This window comes from Hypanus sabinus, chromosome 10, assembly GCF_030144855.1.
Source record: "Hypanus sabinus isolate sHypSab1 chromosome 10, sHypSab1.hap1, whole genome shotgun sequence".
Lineage (NCBI taxonomy): Eukaryota > Metazoa > Chordata > Chondrichthyes > Myliobatiformes > Dasyatidae > Hypanus > Hypanus sabinus.
The window spans coordinates 25,207,162-25,229,691 of record NC_082715.1 but is presented as its reverse complement, the minus strand read 5'-3'; the positions used below and the strand labels follow the sequence as shown (position 1 = coordinate 25,229,691).

Genomic DNA, 22,530 nt, shown 5'->3' with positions numbered 1-22,530 from the left:
CCCCTTAAACTTTTCACCTTTTACCCTTAATCCATGACCTCTAGTTGTAATCCCAACAGTGGAAAAAGCCTGCTTGCATTTGCCCTATCTATACCGCTCATAATTTTGTATACCCCTATCAAATCTCCCCTCAATCTTTTACATTCCAAGGAATAAAGTCCTAGCCTATTCAATCTTTCCTTATAACGCAGGTCCTCCAGACCAGGCAACGTCCTTGTAAATTTACTCTATACTCTTTGAACCTTATTTACATCTTTCCTATAGGAAGGTAACCAAAACTGCACACAATACTCAAAATTGAGCCTCGCTGACATACTACTTCACCTTCAACATCTCTAAATTTGAGTCTTTGACTTGAGAAAATTAGTGAGGGATTTCAGTTTGAACTCTTAACACTGGGGTCCATATTGTCTTCATCCATAGCTGAAGAGGCTTCTAAGTTAGTGAATGGTGGTTGGTTGCTTTTGAGCAGGCAGCACACTGGTCTACACTCACTGAAGACTCAGAATGAGGAGGCCAAGTGGTCAATTTTGTGCTGCTCCCAAGTAAACATAAAGCATTGCCTTAGGAATTTATTGGCAGTTGCTGAGGAACACTAATGTCCATTTTGGTTGTGGACCCATTGGTTATGTTGGTTTTCTTGCTGCTTATGTGTAGAGTGCCTGAGTAACACCAGTAGGTTCAAGGACCAGATCCATATGGGCAAGAGAAAACCTGCAGATGCTGAAAACCCGAGCAACAAACACAAAATGCTGGAGGAACTCGGAAGGCCAGGCAGCATCTATGGAAAACAAGCATTAGTTGACGTCGTTACTGAAGGTCATCTCTGCAGCCTTTTTGTGCTGTTCACGGGGGGAGTGTTTCAGTGATGCGGGCAGGGGTTGATGATTAGGAAGGGGTCATGTGAAAGGAGAGGTTCAGCTGATGCACATAAATGGAAGTAAGGTCAGCTGTGAGATTTTGGGGCTTATTTGGGATAAAAAATGTGGGTGTTGTGAGTATCACTGCTGAATTGTGATATTGCTCAATGAGGAAAATTGGGCCCTAATTTAGGATTATTACTGCGAGTTTCTGATTAGGGGGAAGGGCCGTTGTGTAATGGGGGCTTGCAGTTGGGTTACGTGATCACAGGGGAGGTGGTTGATGTGTATAGTTTGAATGATGGGGTCTTGTGTTTGAGAGTTTGATGGGTGATGGTTCTGAGCTTGAGGGATGTGGGTGGCCTCATTACCGAGGAGTTTGGAGAGTGATGAACAAAAGTTAGCATTTACTACAAGAGGACTAGAATATAAAAGCAAAAATGTTGTGCTGAGAATTTATAAGGCAGTGGTGAGGCCTTACTTGAAGTATTGAGCAGTTTTGGGCCCCTTATCTAAGAAAGGATGTGCTGGCATTAGAGAGGGTTCAGAGGAGGTTCACCGGAGTGATTCTGGGAATGTATATCCTACAAAGAGCAATGGATAGCTCTGGGCCTTTACTCGATAGAATTTAAAAGAATGTGGGGGAATCTGTTTGAAGCCTGTCGAATGTTGAAAGGCCTGGATAGAGTGCATGTGGAGATGGTGTTTCTATGGTGGGAGAGTCTAGGACCAGAGGCATAGCCTTGGATTAGAGGGACGTCCATTTTAAAACAGAGATGAGCAGGAATTTCTTTAGCCAGAGGGGTGGTGAATCTGGATTTTGTTGCCACAGGCAGCTGTGGAGGCAAGATCACTGGGTGTACTTAAGGTGGAGGTTGATAATTTCTTGATTAGCCAGTGTATGAAAGGTTACGGTGAGAAGGTAGGAGACTGGGGTTGAGAGGGAAATTGATTTGCCATGATGGAATGGTGGAACAGACTTGATGGGCTGAACTACCTACTTTTGCTCCAATATCTTATGCTTGCATGTGTAAATTATGGGAAACCTGCCTGACTCCTCCTCTTGCTCCAGGCTGGGACTTGTTTTATGAGTGCTCCCTTTAAATTGCACAGTTGTAGATACAGCTGTCCTAATTGGATTGACAGAGCTGGAGATAGGTTCACTTTGCTGTCACATTGAACTAATTTCTTCTTCCAGTGCCTTAAAGGAGCAGTACTTGAAGAATCATATTATATGCATATTTGATGCAGTAAACAGATCATTGTCATGATTTGTATGCAAAAGAATCTCCAGGTTGGTGCCATTTCACATGGGCACATTTCTAACTGCATTCAGCCCCTGGGGAGAAAAACACTTGACTTTGTGTGCATTGCACAAGAATAAACTTTGTGTAGTTTTACATTTTTCTAAAGGCTCAGTTAGAGGTAATACTTAATGTAATATTTGTCGGGACCGGTTAAATCACAATGGAGATTCAATATTGTAGCAGTTGGCACAACACTATTACAGCTCTGTGTCTGTGAGTTTGGAGTTCAATTCCAGTGTCATCTATAAGGAGTTTGTACATCCCTCTCCATAACTATGTAAGTCTCCTCCGCGTGCTCTGGTTTCCTCCCACATTCCAAAGACATACTGGTTAATAGGTTAATTAGTCATCGTGAATTGCCCTGTGATTAGGCTAGGATTAGATAGGTGGGTTGCTGGGTGGTGCGGTTCGTTGAGCTGGACGGGCCTGTTCCGAGCTGTATATCCAAATAAATAAACCAACTGCATCGGGAGCTTAAAAAAAACAGTTTTTCTGGTGTTTGAAATCGATTAGATCCACAGATATGATATTGTATAAAATAGGTTCAAATCCTAAATAAACTGTGAGGTAAATGATGATGTTATGGTTGCTGTAGCTAAAGTCTGTAGCCTGAAGTGTAAATGTTTCCTGGTTTAGACATAAATGATAGTTAATGAGTCATCTAGTACAATAACTGAGACATTAAAATTATTTGAGACATAGTTAATTGTTCTGTGAGATTATTCAAAGTTCAAAGGAAATTTATTATCTAAGTACATATATGTCACCATGTACATCCCTGAGATTCATTTTCTTGCCACCATACTCAATAAGTGCATAATAGAATCGGTGAAAGACCGATTGGGTGTTCAACCAGTGTGCAAAAGACAACAAACTGTGCAAATACAAAAAGGAAGAAATAATAATGATAATAAATAAATAAATATGCAATCATGATTGAGAACGTGAGATGAGGAGTCCTGTTTATTTTGAAAATGCAGCTTTGGGTTTATTAATAAGGTTTACGGTTTATTAAGCTTTTCGTGATTTGTGAAATAATACTTCCATCATTGAGAATTTATTTAAAACAACTGTCACTTAAATGATGATATTTACCAAATTTTAGTTTTTGTGTACACGGGAGATCTGGATCTGGCAAAGTGATGGGGCAGTTCGATACTCTGAGGTTAACTCTCTTGCCTGGATCTACAGTACTATAGAACAGTAAATCAATAATCTCCCTAAATTATTATAAATTATTTAATTTAGTCATTATAATTTGAAATTATATTTCAAGACGAATCTTGCAGAATAAACAGTTTCATGTGTTTAGATAATCTGGGTTGAGAATTTCCTTAGGCAAAATTAAAGCTTTCTGAAGAACAGGATAAGACAAAATGTGATAGCCAGAACAAAGCAAGAAACTGATTTCACGAACATCATGTCATCCAATTATTATTATTATAAATTGTTATTATACTGCGCCTGCGAACACAAACATCACTCAGTTCATTTTCCACTGTTGTCTGTAATTTTGTATGTTCACCTCAAATATTACATTTCCCACATTGCAAAGTCGTATGGTTAGAGTTAGTGATTTTTGAGCAAACTGTGTTGGTACGGGAAGCTTGGAGACACTTGCGTGGCTCAGCACAATCCTTGCTGATCTGATTTGACACAAACAACGCATTTTACTATGTTTTTCGATATTTCAGTGTACATATCTTAATCCTATTTATAATCCAGTAGAAGTGGTAGAGGCAGGTTCGGTATTGTCATTTAAAGTAAAATTGGATAGGTATATGGACAGGAAAGGAATGGAGGGTTAAGGCTGCGAGCGGGTCAGTGGGACTAGGTGAGAGTAAGCGTTCGGCACAGACTAGAAGGGCCGAGATGGCCTGTTTCCGTGTTGTAATTGTTATATGGTTATTTGTAGTTAGGTCATTCACTGTTGTGTGATAGGTGACAGTGTACCAGGTTTCATTCCTTAGATTCCAAGAGTGAAAAATGGCAGACTGTGATTACCACAGTGGTATTGGCCACTTGCACTATCCAACACTGATCCTGGAGCAATGAAAGAGCATTTTAATAACATAGTGCTCCGTACATACATGTCAGATGCCTGGATTGTAGCGACTACTTGAAAACAAACTAAAAATCGCTGAGAGAATAAGTGGAGGATAAGTATCGCACAGTATGACATGCTTCCAACTGAGTTCCAAGATGCAAAAGTATGTTTAATCCTTTATTAAAAAGCAGCAATAAGATTATTTGACTCTTCTGTAATTCATGCAAAATGCATCAAATTCAAACAAGGACAAGTGGCCAACAAAAAATAATTGCACTTCCTTGGATCATCCCCTCAGCATGCAGGTGAAAAGGTGACTGACTTTATTAGTCTTATTTTAACTGCCACCCAAGGTCCATTAACCACCATCAAAACCCACGTGACAAATTCCCTTAGCCCACAGTGAGGATGCACAACACAAGTACAGTACAGACAGACAATAAATAGATATATGGCTCCTACACCAGCAGAGCTTACAGATGGCAGGAAGGTGGTGGGAGGTGCCCTGGAGAGGTCTCTTGGTGAGCCTAGAAACTTCAAAACGATGCCTTTGATGAGGGTCTTGACTGGGTTACAGACTCCTATTGAATTGCAATTAAGTCTTTCCCCTACTGCCTTGTCTCTTCTGACTGAACCAACAATACAAGGATCCTGGTACAGTACTGACCAAAAACCTTTGGCACATTATGTATAATCGCACTCTCCCTCTCCCTCTTCCCCACCCCCCCATAGAACATTACAGCACAGAAACAGGCCCTTTGGCCCTTCTTGGCTGTGCCAAACCATTTTTCTGCCTAGTCCCACTGACCTGCACCTGGACTATATCCCTCCATACACCTGTCATCCATGTACCTGTCCCAAGTTTTTCTTAAATGTTAAAAGTGAGCCTTCATTTACCACTTCATCTGGCAGCTCAGTCCACATTCCCACCACTCTCTGGTGGGAGCAAAGAATGTTGGTACGCCATGGGAGGGGTGTGGAATAGGTGGCTGAGAAGGAGTGCCGGGGCTGGGAGGTGGGTCATGTGCAGACACACCCAGCACTGACACACCGGGCAAGTTCATTTGATTCCAAACAATTGGTTTATTGACCATTACAGAATGTCTCTCTGGCACTTCCCGCTCTCTCCCTTCTCCCTTTCACTTTTCCCAACCACGATTCCCTTCTTCTTGCTCTCTTCCCACTTTCAGTCCACAATAGAGTCACATAGCAGAATCAGGTTTATGATCACTCACAAATGTCATGAAATTTGTTTTCCTGCTGCAGCAGTACAATGCAATACATAAAATTAGACAGTACTGTGCAAAAATCTTAGGCACCCTAGCCATATGTGCCTAAGACTTTTGCAGACTACTTGTTTATGCTAGGATTGATAATCAGCTGTTATTGCTGGTAGTCTAAGTGTAACTATACTCTTTTTCATTGATGTTGCCTGGTCTGTTGAGTTCCTCCAGCATTTTATGTGTGTTGCTTGGATTTCCAGCATCTGCAGATTTTCTCGTTTGTTCTCAGTGGAAAGAATTGTTTTTCCTGGTACTTGTCCCTCTGTTAATAGCATTTAAGGATCAACTTTATTTGCCTTATACATTTACATGTTTAGGATATCTGTAGAGGTAGACAGAACCATTTATGCTTACCTAATTTATATGGGGCCTCTGTAAACCTGGTCTGCTCAGATTGCATCAGATTTTTGCCAGACGTTTCCCCACAGCCAAGCAGAAACATAGGGTGGTGTTCTTGTTGCTTTGCCAACCTTCAGTCAGTGGCAATGTTTCAACTTTGTTATTGTTGTATAGAAACCAAAGGTTTTGACCATATAAGTACTCAGACTGGTCTTGGCATGATCTGTGTGAGCTTCAGGAAAGTCTCTATTGCAGACTTATAAACGGATTAATTTTTCGAACACTGTTCTTTGTTGAATTATGTTCAATTACATGGTGTATCAGTGTTAGTTGTTAATCCTGTTTGCTGAGGAATATTAAGCTGTTCAAGCCTTGCTGTAAGTTTCAAAATTGGAAGTAAATTTTCCTCCCTGCAGGCAATCTTATGTAAGAGTCTGTGGCCCTTAAGTCCTGAATTATACTAGGAAACAAGAAGGCAGGTATAGAGAAAATGAAGGCAAAATTACGTTTGAAAATCAGCATTGAAAAGTGGTTGGGGACAAAAGCTTTGCTTCACTCTGTGACCTTTGGCTACTATCATTTAATTCACTGCTCAATTTTTCTGTTCCTATCTCTCATTCTTCCCCTTGACTGTAAACTAAAATAATTTCTAACGTTTTCTCATTCTGATCATAGGCCATTGATCTTAAATTTTTATTGTTAAATTTTGCACCAATGTTGCCTCGCTCACTAAGTGCTTCCAGTACTTTGTTTTTGTGTAAATAAAACTATTGATCTCAGCATTGAGTGTACTCATTGACTAATCTTTTTTTTGTGGTTTCTCCTCATGGCAGCCCTGAAAGGTCATAGCTTTGGTTTATGATTTCCCCTGGCCCTCCTCCTTAACTTTCCTGACTGCCCAACACCTCAAATCCACCCCCTGTGTCTTTTCCATTTCCTCAGTTCTATACTCTCACCAATTGAGTAGCACCTCAGTCACTTCCTTAGCAAGGTCTTTAAGACTTTTTATGGAATTATGATGCTTTTTAATTCCAGAGAATAAAGACCTAATATATTAAATGTCTCATCGTGCGTCAGTCCTTGCATTCCGCTTTGCTGTGGAGCAGCTTGGGTGAAGTCTTGCTTCATGAATATTGAGGGAAATCTGCTAATTTAATCTGGATGTACTGAGTGGAAGATTGGTTATCAGTGATTTGTTCAGAGGTCTCATTGTCAATTAGATTGCCAAGTAAATAAATCCCTTGGAGTGATTAACAATTATTTAATTGATTCACAATGCCTTGGGTTCCTGAATCTGTTACTGATGAGCATATTTTCTCATGGTCTCAGTGTGTATGACTGCAGAAATTCCTTTTGTTGAAATTGAACAGACACATTACGCTGAAGATGTATGAAAGCATCTGTGACAGCTCCCAGCATGTTGAGAATTCACATGCAAGAAATTTTGTTTATCATCTCAACTGAGCTAGAGAAGGGAGGCTGTTGTGATTCATATAATTACTGAGACACAGTGCCACATAAGTGAGATCATAACTCAACAACATAATCTCAGTGGAGGTGACAACACTGAAGAATTTGCCTGTCTCTTTCCTCTGCAGTAGCCTGGAGAAAGCCCAACTTTTTATAAATTGAGCTCTCCTGCATTTGCAGATTTCCCTGTTTGCGGAATGTGTTACAGACCAACCCGGATGAATCTTTTATGATTGTCTGCAACTTCAGGATCACCAGATGACAGTAGAACTCCTGAATTTGCATCCAGTCGTTGTTCAGCAAAGTGAAGACGTTCCGTTGCTTCATCATTTTTTATGGAAAATCTCCTCCAAATAACTACAAGGTCCTAAGGTAAGTTACTTTGCATTTCTTTATTTGAATATTTTAAATAGTTTAGTTTAATTATAACTTTTAACTTTTAAACATTATTAAAATATTATAAGATAGTTCTGAAATTTCAAAACTGAGTGCGTGATAGCTCTAATAACTGGTTAAGCCAACATATGTAGCTCAGCAGCTGGTAACTCCTCTCTCAGCTGTTATTCAAGACCTTCCCCATGATGCTGTTTACACCAGTGAAGACCCAGTTGATCAAACTGGGTTTAATGGGAGCCAGCATCATTCTACAAATTCCTAACCAGGCAAATAAAAAGAGAAAATGTTTATTGTTGGTCTGTCATCAGTATAGCTGGATCATATACTGATCTGACAAGTATCCCTGAAGCCTCTTTGTAATAAGCCATTGGCACAAAAAGTTATAGCGATGATTACACTTAGCACTCTGTGAAAGACTTTGATTCATGGATGTAAATCTGATTGGTGAAGGTGGGCTTGGAAAATGCAACTGATTTTCTTACTTCATAAGTAGTGGAATAGAACCTTCATCCCTGTGGTTTATTAAGTCTAGTTAGAAAAGGATGTTCTGTATTGTCATTTCATTGACATGCCTTGGTTACATATCCTTAATTTAAGCAAGGAATATATGTCAATCTCAGCTTTGATCTGAGGTGCCAAGGAACTTGGGAGTCCTTGTGAGGTGTGTGTGTGTGTGTGTGTGTGTGTGTGTGTGTGTGTGTGTGTGTGTGTGTGTGTGTGTGTGTGTGTGTGTGTGTGTGTGTGCGCGTGTGTGTGTGTATGCGCGCGCGCGCGTGCGTGCGTCCGGCCGGCCTCTGTTGGTCCAAAGGAACGACGAGAGTCGGTACAGTTTCGTGCCAGCAGCATCGCAGGAGTTGCCGTACCGGTGCTGGGTACAGGAGTCAGCGGCCTTTAGGACTCCGACTCCGGATTTTTCCTCGGGGGTTTACTCCCAGAGTCTCTCCCGTGAGCGGGTATAGCCGCAAGGCAGTGTAAGTTTGAAATTGGAGTTTTCCCTCTCCTAGATGAGCTGCCTGGAGTAACTGGTTTTAAGGCGCCTGTGGCCCGCCTTTGCCCCGTCTCCTGTCAGTGAGAACAGCTCTGCTCCGCCGGGCATAAGAACTATGCCACATGCAAAGGCCAGGAATTGGACTTGGTTGTCAGAGGCTGTTTGAGATGCACGCCGTGAAGAGCATTTGTTTAGCAGTGGGAGTTCATGCCCACTACCACCCTTTGGCTATGACTACCTTGGGAGCTTGTGAGGACTTGGGATTGCCTGAAGGTTAATTTGTAGGTTGATTCTGTGGTGAGGAAGGCAAATGCAATGTTAGTATTCATTTCAAGAATATAAAAGCAAGGATGTAATGCTGAGGCTTTATAAGGCACTGGTGAGGCCTCACTTGGAGTATTGTGAGCAGTTTTGAACCATTTATCTGAGAAAGGATGACCAGACATTGGAGAGGATTCAAAGAAAGTTCACAAAAATGATTCCAGGATTGAACAGCTTGTCATATGAAGAGCGTTTGATGGCTCTGGGCCTGTATTCACTGGAATTCGGAAGAATGAGGAGAAACCTATCAAATGGTGAAAGGCCTTGAAAGAGTAGATGTGGAGAGAATGTTTCTTATGTCAAGTCAAGTCACTTTTTATTGTCATTTCGGCCATAACTGCTGGTACAGTACACAGTAAAAATGAGACAATGTTTTTCAGGACCATGGTGTTACATGAAACAGTACAAAAACTACACTGAACTACGTAAAAAACAACACAGAAAAAAAAACACTAGACTACAGACCTACCCAGGTCTGCACAAAACAGTGCAGGCATTACAATAAATAATAAACAAGACAACAGGGCAGTAAGTTGGTGTCAGTCCAGACTCTGGGTATTGAGGAGTCTGATAGCTTGGGAGAAGAAACTGTTACATAGTCTGGTCGTGAGAGCCCGAATGCTTCAGTGCCTTTTCCCAGATGGCAGGAGGGAGAAGAGTTTGAATGAGGGGTGCGTGGGGTTCTTCATAATGCTGTTTGCTTTGTGGATGCAGCGTGTAGTGTAAACATCCGAAATGGCGGGAAGAGAGACCCCGATGATTTCAGCTGACCTCACTATCCGCTGCAGGGCCTTGCGATCCGAGATGGTGCAATTTCTGAACCAGGCAGTGATGCAGCTGCTCAGGATGCTCTCAATACAACCCCTGTAGAATGTGATGAGGCTGGGGGGTGGGAGATGGACTTTCCTCAGACTTCGCAGAAAATAGAGATGCTGCTGGGCTTTCTTTGCTATGGAGCTGGTGTTGAGAGACCAGGTGAGATTCTCCGCCAGGTGAACACAAAGAAATTTGGTGCTCTTTACGATCTCTACCGAGGAGCAGTTGATGTTCAGCGGGGAGTGGTCACTCCGTGCCCTCCTGAAGTCAACAACCATCTCTTTTGTTTTGTTCACATTCAGAGACAGGTTGTTGGCTCTGCACCAGTCCTCTAGCCGCTGCACCTCCTCTCTGTATGCTGACTCATCATTCTTGTTGATGAGACCCACCACGTTTGTGTCATTGGCGAACTTGATGATGTGGTTCGAGCTGTGTGTTGCAGCACAGTCGTGGGTCAGCAAAGGGAACAGCAGTGGGCTGAGCACGCAACCCTGGGGAGCCCCCGTGCTCAGTGTGATGGTGTTGGAGATGCTGCTCCCGATCTGGACTGACTGAGGTCTCCCAGTCAGGAAGTCTAGGATCCAGTTGCAGAGGAAGGTGTTCAGGCCCAGTAGGCTCAGCTTTCCAGTCAGTTTCTGAGGGATGATTGTGTTGAATGCTGAACTGAAGTCTATGAGCAGCATTCAAACGTATGTGTCCTTTTTTGTCCGGGTGGGTTAGGGCCAGGTTCAGGGTGATGGCAATGGCATCATCTGTTGAGCGATTGGGATGGTACACAAACTGCAGGGGGTCCAGTGAGGGGGGCAGCAGGGTCTTGATACGCCTCATGACGAGTCTCTTGAAAAACTTCATGATAATGGATGTGAGTGCCACGGGACGGTAGTCATTGAGGCAGGACACTGAAGACTTCTTTGGCATGGGGACGACGGTGGCGGCCTTGAAGGACGTTGGAACGGTGGCGCTGCTCAGGGAGATGTTGAAGATGTCAGTGAGAACATCTGCTAGCTGGTCTGCACATCCCCTGAGCACTCTACCAGGGATGTTGTCTGGTCCAGCAGCCTTCTGTGGGTTGACCCTGCACAGGGTTCTTCTCACATCGGCCAAGGTGGTACGAGACTCTAAGACCAGAGGACACAGCCTCAGAGCAGAGGGGTGTCCTTTTAGAGCGGAGATGAGGAGTAATTTCTTTAGCCTGAGAGTGGTGAATCTGTTGAATTCATTGCCACATGCAGCTACGGAGGCCATGTCTTTATGTATATTTAAGGCAGAGGTTGATATTTTTCTTGATTTGTCAGGGCATGAGAGGATACGGGGAAAAGGCAAGCGATTGGGGGTGAAGAAAAATGGATTACCCATGTTGAAAAGGCAGAGTGGACTTGATGGGCCAAATGGTCTAATTCTGCTCCTATATCTTATGGTTTATACAGTGAAATGCAGTCCAAGATGTGTTGGGGGCAGTCTGTAAGAGTCACCATGCTTCTGGTGCCAACACAGCAGGCCGACAACTTACTAACCCTAACCTTATCCCTACCTAATCGACAGGTACAGAGAAGGAGTGCTGGGGTGGGGGCATGGGTGCAGACATGCCCAGCCCTGAGACACCAGGCTAGGTAATTTGATTCCATACAATTGATTTATCGATCATTGCAAAATGTCTCTTTGGTGCTTCCCATTCCCACCCCCCCCCCCCCTTTTCCCAACCATGTTTACCCTCACCCTGTCCCCTTCCCACTCTCAGTCCACAATAGAGACCATTATCAGAATCAGGTTTATCATCACTCGCATATCTCATGAAGTTCATTTTAATTTTGCAGGGACAGTACAGTGCAATACTTGAAAGTATGCTGTGCAAATGTCTAAGGACCTTAGCCCGATATATGTGCGTATGATATGTAAATATAAAAAATATGACTGGGTTTGTACTCCTTGAAGCAGAGAAGGCAAAGGGGGACATAATGAGGCTAACAAAATTCTGAAGGAAATAAATGGGATAGATAATATGAATCTTCCCTCATTAGCACAGAGGTGGGAGGTTTGGAGGGTATCTGAGCAGGAAATCTTTTTTTTCCACCCTTTGGTATTTGAAATGCACTGCTTGCATGAGTGCTAGAGGCAGGTACTTGTACAACATTTAAGAAGCATCCAGACCAGGGGCTTGAATCACCAAGACACAGAAGGCAATAAAGCAAGTACTGGTAAAGGGGATTAGTATAGCTGATGGCTCGATGGTTGGAATGGACGAGGGGGTGGGGATTGAAGGGACTGTTTCAGTGCTGTATGGTTTCACTCTCTACTCTACTGCCTGTTAGGCTGCTGACGTTTAGGGCAGCAACGAAAGTCCTCTATCTCTGGCGGGGTGTTTAGGGTTTCCTTCATTGTGTCAGTAGCTCAGTTTTCACTACTGTCAGTCATGCAAGTCTTTGTTATTCCTGTAACACCAGTCAGGGTTGTTAGCTCTGAGCTGAATCCCCAAACCTGGAGGACCCATGGACCACTCTTGGTCTGGCCTCTACACTGTGACCTGTTTGGCATGGGTGACCCTAGCAAGTGCCAAAGCAGAGAGCCCTGACTCCAACCAAGGTGGTTCAGGTCATTGAGGCATGCAAGCCTCCAAACCCTTCAACAAGGTTGTGGTCCTCTTCGAGGTGTATGGTTTTACGACTTTATCTAAACATTTAAGTTTTCACTCTGTATGCATGCTTTGAGAGATGGGGAAGATGGATGATGGGGTGGAGATGCGTTCCAAAGGAGGTGTAAGGCACTCCTTCCCTCTGCTAGCCTGTAGGTCACCCTTGGGCAAGCTGCAGCACCTGCTTAGCCCCCTCACCGCTCCCATCAGGGTCACGTGAAGCCACGGGAACAGTTGATGGATAGTTGAAGGAGCAGCTGGTACAGATCACAAGCCCTGGTTATACAACCACTGATAGCAGGCAGACAATCTCTGAAGAGAATTGATAGTGCTTGGGGTCACCTCTCTTGTAAAGACACTGCCCAAAAGAAGGCAATGGAAAACCACTGCTGTAGAAAAATTTGCCAAGTACGGTTATGGTCATGAGACCATGATCGGCTACGTCATATGACACAGCATATAATGATGATGATACCTGGAATAACAAAATGTCTCATTGCCAAAAAAAAAGTATTTCATCATTACGTTGGTTAGACTAAAAGTAGGCTCTTTGGTCAGCAACAATCAATAAATCTTAAATAGTAACATATGTTAAAATATAGTTTAGTGGCCTCCTTGATTCCAAATGAAAAACACACTTTTCCTGTCAATGTGAATCCTAGAAAGAATTAATATCTTCAGTCTACCTAAATCTCCATAACTCCACAGTGGGGGTGGGCTCAGTAGAGTAGTGGTCAGTGTAACACTATAGCAGCAGCAGTGGCCCTGGTTCCACCACCGTCTGTAAGGAGTTTGTACGGTCTTTTCAGTACCTTGTTTGTTTCCTCCAGGTTGCATTTTCTTTCCACATTATGAGTTAGTAGGTTAATCGGTCATGAGGCTGTAATCGGGCAGCTCGGGGTTGTTGGGCCAGCAGGGCCTGTTATCTTGCTGTACCTCTAAATTTTAAGGGGCATTTAGACAGCACTTGAACGTGAGGAAAATGAAAGAATTTGGTCATTGTGTTGGCAGAAGAGATTTGATTACAATTTTAATTGTGGCCTGAAGGGCCTTCTCCTGTGCTAAATGTTCTAAATGAAACAGGCAACCATACAGGCTTGCTGCCAACTATCCAGTCCCTGAAACCCATTGAAATTGCTTCCCACCTCTCAATGTAACTTCTCAATCAGGGCCCACCCTCTACTGAATGAACATACTGAACATTGATAACTATCGCAAACTAATTAAATGAATCCCCTTTGTGATTAGTGTTAAGGGTGCCAAGTACATATTAATTCTGTTCAGTTTGCTCTCCAGTTATAGATGATCCCGATATATTTTGAGAAATACCTTCAATGATTTTCAAATGCCTGCATTTATAATCTAAATTAAAACTGTTTATTGCACAATGATCTAGTTGTAGTTCACACAATGACCACTTTAGATGCCTATTAGTTTTTTAAAAAAATGTTTAAACATTTTCATGGAGCCAAAATGCTTTTAAAAATTAGTTATTTTCTCTCAGAACAAAGAAAGATACTTTAGGGTGAAGATGGCCATCTCCCAGATCTTCACTTTCCCTTAGCTTATTGTAATAAATGTTGAAGATATTGTTGACAGACAAAGTTAATATGTAAATTACAGCATAGGGTGGTGGCCCTTGTATATTTGAGAATCTTGCAGGTTGGTTACTCTTTGTTTTGCAACTGTGGAAGTATATCAGGAGTTCTGTAGTCAGTCCAAATGTTTTCATATATTTCAATACTTGCTTCTTACATAGGTAAGTTCAGTTTTAATTTATTAATTAAAAATATTTGGGTGCTTGGTAAATGCATTAGCTACATTCATTTGAGATCAAGGACCTCTCTTCAGCCTGATAATCTAAAATACTTGATTTATTTAAAGTTGCTTGCACCTAATAACTCAACAGCTCCAGTGAAAGTTGGAGGGCTCCATTGCTCCATTTCAATTTTATTTGTAAATATTAGATCAGGTTGAGGTTAATTCTATATGTAGATTTCCTTTAGAAGGCTTAATGCACATGATGCTTTGGTGATTAGAGGGTTCTGCTAGTGTGTCGATATAAATGTTTCCAATTAACAGAGATCTAGTTTGGTTTATAAGACACAAATCCTCCACATGTAGACATTTAGCAATTCAGTAATGTTAAACTAAGTAGTTGTAAGTACTAAAATTATCTAGCGTAATCTTGGGGTAATTAAGCACTCCTGACTGGATTTTCCTTTGCATTTTTCCTCTGTAATCCTGCTGTAGCCAATTACGCCTATGATCTGTTTCTGCTTCAGAATATGAAGAGAAAGAATATGAACTCTTTCTCTCTCTCCAAGAATGTATTCTTGCCTGTTGAGTAGTTCCAACATTCTCTGCTTTTGTTACTTTCCTAGCATTTGAAGTTCTTGGTTTCATTTCAGTTATACCTTTTGGGCCCAACTTCTGTGTCTGCATTTTGCCCAGTTACTTCTCCTTGGTGGTTTTAAGTTTCACAATTTTGTTGGTCTCCAATTTGAAAGATGACCTTTGTTCCATGACTGGCTTGCTGAGTGTTGCCAATAGTTAATGGAATATTATTGGTTTGCTTGTCTGTAACATAAGAGGGGAGGATCCTGGTAGTTCCATTGACTTACAGGAAAGTCTCACTTTTAATAATTAAAGAGCTTTAAAAGGATGTTCTTGCAACAGATATACTGTTGTGTAACTTTACTTTTCTATTTCACTCCTTGATTTTTAACCAATATTTTGATCATACCCAATGATTATGTTTATCATAAACTGGTTCACTGATGTGTAAACATTAAGTCAAGGACATAAATAACCTAAAGTCCATCTATAAATTGGGACTCTTGGGCATCTTAATATAACTTCTGTTAAGCTATACTTAACTGGTTGTGGCATTTGCAGCAGATTTCACTTGTAAACATTGGCTTATGTATTTGTTACAAACCCATTCGGCAATAGCAAGTGAAGATTGTTGTGTCTCAGCCAAAAATATGAAGAGTTTCTTGATAACATCAACTTATGAATAAAAAGATGTTGTTTGATAGTTGACCAGAAGTGCTTTTAATAAAGTTATTTTGTTGCCAAAGACCTCGATAATTCAATTCAGGAGCTTATGTCAGTATGAATTTATACTTTACGTGATCAGTGTGGGTGGTATCTGAAGCACGAAGACACTTGGGCTGATGTATGTGACCCAAGGATTAACAGCCTACTGAATGTGACTTTGGAGTTGCTTTTGACACTTAGAACAGGTCTCTGATTTATTTGCTGTTTTTGCTATGTGTTAATCTGACTATATTCACTTGAAACCTAAAAGTGGCTTGGGATCCAAAGATGTTTTTTGTGTGTGTGTGTGTATGTATGTATATGTTGGGGGGGGGGGGGTGCGCAAAGGAAGAGTGTCAAATTTCATATTATGTACATACCTTGGCTTGTGTAAATAAATTGAAGGTGCCCTGACTTTCTGTCATGTGCCGGCTACTGAGAGTTAGTTGTTTTTGACTTGGAGATAAGTTGAACAATGATTTTCTTGTCGTCGCTTTTGTCTCTTTCTCAGAAGGTCCTGTGCAGAGAAGAATTTTACTCCCCTGCATTTCCTGGCCCACTTGGCTGTTTCCCGGCAATACAACTATGTTCAGAAAAGAGCAAGGCTCGACATAACCACAAAGAGGAAGGCAGGTGAGAAACCTGATGCTGTTGTTGCGATTCTGGAATGTTGCCTTTCTAATACAAAATCAAACTTGATGGACACTGCCACTTGTTTTCCTTAGAACTAAAAGTGAAGTGGATAATTTAACTGGGAATTGTATATCTGTCACAGCCTTTTTGTAAAACCTTAGTATATAATATCGAGAGGTTTTCTTTCTAGCCACTCCCCAGCTCCCTCCTTTGTTATTGCTCACTGGTGCACGTCAGCCTTAAGTTAGTCTCCAAAAAAGTACCTAGTTTATTTACTATTGTATATGCATTGTTCTGTCAGGAAGTTTTTCTGTGTCCAACACAAGTAACACTAGGTCTAAAGTGATAAAAGCTTTGAAGAGTGGGACAGCTGGAGGGCAGACTCAAAGATAGAAATAATCAACTGTGAACTTAACCAACTTGCATCAATACCTTCATTTAGAAACCTGTGTGTTGAACCTGTAGAATTTTTGAAGTATTACTTAGAACTGCCGAAGGAGTTAGGAGAATCTCTACAACATGAATTGAGATTATATTTACATAATGTGCTTATGCTAAAGATCAACAGGGTCGTTGACAAAATTGTTCTAAGAATAAGCGAACAGAATCTGCATGTCAACATGATGTGATTTCCTGTATTACGTGCCGTGCCTGATTTGATTGTGTATGCAGATGCACCATATGAAGCTGATGTCCATGAACCAGGGCAGCACAGGGACACAAAACTCCAAAGAACCAAGGCAAATATTTGATAAAGCAGCATTCCACTTTCTTCCAGTAAAGGACGAGGGGTAAAAGGAAGTATACTTGCTTTCTACCCAAGATGTGGAATATTGTTGGATGTAGTGCAGAGGCTTATGGTGGAGGCACTGAGAACAGAGTGCAGGGCTGGCAGTGTATATTGAAGTCCTGAGAGAAAAGCAGAGGCAGGGAGAGGAAGAAAACCCTCTCAGCTATGTCGATTTCACCTGGCTTTGCACGTGCGGAGAGCTCGCCAATAAACACCTGCATATCTCAACCTGATGCTCGTGAACTCCAGGACCAGCTCTTCCAACTGAAGAGAAAGTTCAAAGAAATCAAAAGATGCTACAGACAAGAGAAAGAAGTATGGGTGAAAGAAAGGGAAATGATACTGAGGGAAGTCACTGGAATCCAAGTAAATAAAATGCATTCTGCTTCACTTAATGTTTACTATAGTAGAATGTAATGGTCAGTACTATATTAGAGAACATATTTATTTCTTTATTAAGATACTTTGCATTATTTCTTAATAAAATCTGTGCTACAGCATTTTTTTTAAAAGAGGAGACAAATGCATTTGACATGTTACTTGAGTTTTCAAGTTGCAATTAAATAAGCTTTTGTTCCTCTTTGATAAAGGTGGTTTCGTGTATTTCACATTCAGTTCGAAAATTGAAATAATCTAACTTCTTATGTGGTCCAAATGCACCTGAAAGTGTCTTTTTTACCTTTTTAAATTATCACTTCCGTCAAGTTTTATTACATGCTGTTATTTGTCTCTTCCAAAAAAAAATCATAATATTTAAAACTGGTGCACAGGATTGTGGAGTAAAGTCAGACTGTAAGTTGCGAAATAAAATGTAATTAAACAATTTTAAGATTTTATTGGAAATTTGAATAGCTCATTGGATGAGATCTCTGTTTCTGATATGCTGGATGGCAGTTAATTAAATATTCTATTAACCCAATATCTGCCCAGGTACTCAGTGCTACTTCTCCCCCTGTCAACGGATCTCCGTTCTCAGTCAACGGAGGTGCTGGGTAACTGACACTTTACTGCAAGTAACCAGAATTCTTATGTCAGGCATCTCCTATGAAGCCAGTAACAATAACATTGGCATAGTCATTGAAATTAAGTGTACTAAAAGGAAAAAGAATCTTTCATTTCTGTTGCTCATGCCACAACATGCTAAAACATTTTCCAGCCTCTTAAGTATTTTTAAAATGCTATTTTTATAATGTAGGAAGCACAAGAGTTAAGCTGTATGCAGAAATTGGCACAAATACAATGGAATATATTACTAATCCATCTATTTTAATGCTATTAGTTGAGAAGTAAAGGCTTAGGCAGGATACCGGAAGAACCTGTTTCATATAGTACCTTTAGATCTTTAAAGAGATCATATGTTAGAAACCATGTCTCATTTTTAACAAAAAGCACTGGAATGTCACTGTAGAATATATATTCAGGTGATGGGCAAGGAAAATGTTTAAACTTCCCTTATCTCCTCTGTGCTGTCATATGAGGGGTGATTGATAAGTTTGTGGCCTAAGGTAGAAGGAATCAATTTTAGAAAACCAAGCACATCTATTTTTCCTACATTTACACACTTAGTCCAGCAGTCGTGGAGCATACGGAGCCCTTCTTTGTAGAAGTTGGCGTCTTGGACCTCCAGAAGTGGTCCACAGCAGGGGTGATTGATATGTTCATGCCTAAGATAGAAGGAGATGAGTTATTAACTTCAAACTTTGCATTTTCACTCAAAGAATTGAACTGCATGTGCATGTAATGAGAGCTGTATAACTCATCTCCTTTTACCTTAGGCCACAAACTTATCAATCACCCCTGCTGTGGACCCTGGAGGTCCAAAAGGCTCTCGTAGTTTGAAGTTAATAACTCCTCTCCTTCTACATTAGGCCACGAACTTATCAATCATCGCTGCTGTGGACCTCTTCTACAAAGAAGGGATCTGTACGCTGTACAACTGTTGGACTTAGTGTGTACATGTAGGAGGGGACTATGCTGAAAAATGTGCTAGGTTTTCTAAAATTGACTCCCTCTACCTTAGGCCACTAACATATCAATCACCCCTTGTATATTAAGTCAAGTCAACTTTTGTTGTCATTCCGACCATAACTACTGGCACAGTGCATAGTAAAAAATGAGACAATGTTTTTCAGGAACATGGTTTACATGACACAGTACAAAAACTAGACTGAACTACATAAAAAAAAACAGAGAAAGCTATACTAGACTACAGATCTACACTGGACTGCATAAAGTGCACAAAAACAGTGCAGGCATTACAATAAATAATAAACAGGACAGTAGGGCAAGGTGTCAGTCCAGGCTTCGGATATTGAGGAGTCTGATAGCTTGGGGGAAGAAACTGGTATATAGTCTGGTTGTAAGAGCCCGAATGCTTCAGAGCCTTTTCCCAGACAGCAGGAGGGAGAAGAGATTGTATGAGGGGTGCATGGGGTCCTTCATAATGCTGTTTCCTTTGCGGATGCAGCGTGTAGTGTAAATGTCTGTGATGGCAGGAAGAGAGACCCCGATGATCTTCTCAGCTGACCTCACTATCTGCTGCAGGGTCTTGCGATCTGAGATGGTGCAATTTCTGAACCAGGCAGTGATGCAGTTGCTCAGGATGCTCTCAATACAACCCCTGTAGAATATGATGAGGATGGGGGGGGGGGTGGGAGATGGACTTCCCTCAGCCTTTGCAAAAAGTAGAGATGCTGCTGGGCTTTCTTTGCTATGGAGCTGGTGTTGAGGGACCAGGTGAGGTTCTCCATCAGGTGAACACCAAGAAATTTGGTGCTCTTTAAGATCTCTACCGAGGAGCCGTTGATGTTCAGCAGGGAGTGGTCGCTCCATGCCCTCCTGAAGTCAACAACCATCTCTTTTGTTTTGTTCACATTAAGAGACAGGTTGTTGGCTCTGCACCAGTCTGTTAGCCGCTGCACTTCCTCTCTGTAAGCTGACTTGTCGTTCTTGCTGATGAGACCCACCACGGTCGTGTCATCGGCGAACTTGATGATGTGGTTCGAGCTGTGTGTTGCAGCACAGTCGTGGGTCAGCAGAGTGAACAGCAGTGGACTGAGCACGCAACCCTCGGGAGCCCCTGTGCTCAGTGTGATGGTGTTGGAGATGCTGCTCCCTATCCGGACTAACTGAGGTCTCCCAGTCAGGAAGTCTAGGATCCAGTTGCAAAGGGAGGTGTTCAGGCCCAATAGGCTCAGCTTTCCAATCAGTTTTTACAGGCTCTGAATTTACCAGATCATTTCAGATGGTATCTAAGAATAAACTGCAAGGGTTGAGTTGGTTGGAGGTCAGACTGATAATGGATGGCAGATTTTCTTCCCTTCAGATGGTACATCACTGATCACGTCCTAATTATAACTTTCACATAAGCTATTTGCCTTTTACTTGTGATTGCACCAAAAGTCCTTTCATTTTACAGATATTTGTAAATCAATGTCATCTATGCTTCATAGTTGGATCAATTTAGCCAATGACATAATATTGAAGGTTTATCATCTTTCTCATAGGCTGATGAAAACAGAAGAATTTTGCTAGATCTCAAGTCCATTTTGCAAGGTGTTCAGGCTAACATTAACAAGGAGGAAGATCAAAAGGCAAAGCTACACCATCAGTGTTCTAAAGATAAACATGCCTGGGAATTGGAACGAAAAAAGCTAAATTGTATTAAACAGGTCAGTTTGAACATGTTAAATGTTTGTATAATTTTAAAATGCATGTTACCAGGGAGAGATAAAGTGATGTGCAGTGTTTAGCAGTTAGTTGGAAAGAACTTTATTGAGTGCACTACTCAACAGTTGAATAGAATATTTAAGTCGCATAATATGTAATTAAATTATAAGAAATATGAAATGTTGCTTGTAAAATGTGGAATACTACAATCAGAAAGAGTGCTATTTGCACTCCATCTTGAAACTATCCCTTTCTGCTCCACACATAGATGACCACCCTGAACTTCCAGAGGGCCAATTTTGTTCATTGCTATCCTTTCACTCTTAATATATCTGTAGAAACCTTAGAATTCTCCTTCGCCTTGTCTGCTAGGGCAACCACATGTCTTCTTTTAGCCCTCCTGATTTCCTTCTTAATTGTTCTCCCGCATTTCTTGTACTCCTCAAGTACCTCATTTGGAGCTATCTGCTCTGCACCTCCTTCTTTTTCTTAACCAGAGCCTCAATTTCTCTCGAAAACGAAGTTCCCTAAACCTGTTATCCTTGCCTTTTATTGTGACAGAAACAAACAAACCTTGTACTCCCAAAATTTCACTTTTGAAGGCCTCCCACTTACCAAGTACACCTTTGGCAGAAAATAGCCTGTCCCAGTCCACATTTGCCAGATCCTTTCTGATAGCATCAAAATTGGCCATTCTCCAATCTAGAATCTCAATCCAAGAACCAGACCTATCCTTTCCCATAATTACCTTGAAACTATTGGCATTATAGTCACTAGATACAATGTGTTCAGAAAATGGTGTAGTACTGGCAGATGTTCTAGATTATTTGAAGTTATTTCCTATTAATATACTTACATTTGACTCTTTTCAATGTTCTACAATATTTTGCAATGGACCAGGTGAGTGGAAATCGAACGTGGGAACCATGGGCCGGTGAGTGGAAAGGGAAAGCCAGGAAGTATCTAGTAAGCAATGGGGATTTTCAAATAGTGAAATAGTGGATTGTCAGAAGAATGGGGAAGGAATCGATTATCTTGGCTGTGGTCAGTATTTAGTTCTATGAGATTCAGGTGTGTAGTGTAAAGTTTATTTTGCAGTCCTTTTTGAATATCAGATTTCAATTGTACTTGTATGAATTTCCTGCCCAGTACTTCCATATAACCATATAACAATTACAACACGGAAACAGGCCATCTCGGCCCTTCTAGTCCGTGCCGAATGCTTACTCTCACCAAGTTCCACTGACCTGCACTCAGCCCATAACCCTCCATATACCTATCCAATTTTACCTTAAATGACAATATCAAACCTGCCTCTACCACTTCTACTGGAAGCTAGTTCCACACAGCTACCACTCTCTGAGTAAAGAAGTTCCCCTCGTGTTACCCCTAAACTTTTGTCCCCTAACTCTCAACTCATGTCCTCTTGTTTGAATCTCCCCTACTCTCAATGGAAAAAGCCTATCCACATCAACTCTATCTATCCCCCTCATAATTTTAAATACCTCTATCAAGTCTCCCTCAACCTTCTGTGCTCCAAAGAACAAAGACCTAACTTGTTCAACCTTTCTCTGTAACTTAGGTGCTGAAACCCAGGTAACATTCTAGTAAATCTCCTCCGTACTCTCTCAATTTTGTTGACATCTTTCCTACAATTCGGTGATCAGAACTGTACACAATACTCCAAATTTAGCCTCACCAATACCTTGTACAATTTTAACATTACATCCCAACTCCTATACTCAATGCTCTGAATTATAACGGCCAGCATACCAAAAGCTTTCTTCAACACCCTATCCACATGAGATTCCACCTTCGAGGAACTATGCACCATTCCTGTTTGTACAAGAGACAAAATTAGGTAGTGCCTGGTGGAATGGTAAAATTTGCCATGGAGCAGCATTCAGACATTCACTTGTTTCTTTTTGAAATGAGCAACC

At 41.4% G+C, this 22,530-nt stretch overlaps 1 protein-coding gene across 3 annotated transcripts in view; it reads left to right on the top strand.

The window, feature by feature from the left end:
• Positions 1-20,586, top strand: part of LOC132400510 (protein SOGA3) — a 61,764-nt gene extending 41,178 nt beyond the window's left edge. For all 3 annotated transcript variants that reach the window (XR_009514277.1, XR_009514275.1, XR_009514276.1), the window contains 3 exons: positions 7,487-7,678; positions 16,010-16,131; positions 20,428-20,586. The gene's annotated coding sequence lies outside the window, so the exon portion shown is untranslated. The remainder of the gene's footprint in view (positions 1-7,486; positions 7,679-16,009; positions 16,132-20,427) is intronic.
• Positions 20,587-22,530: the final 1,944 nt, after the last annotated feature.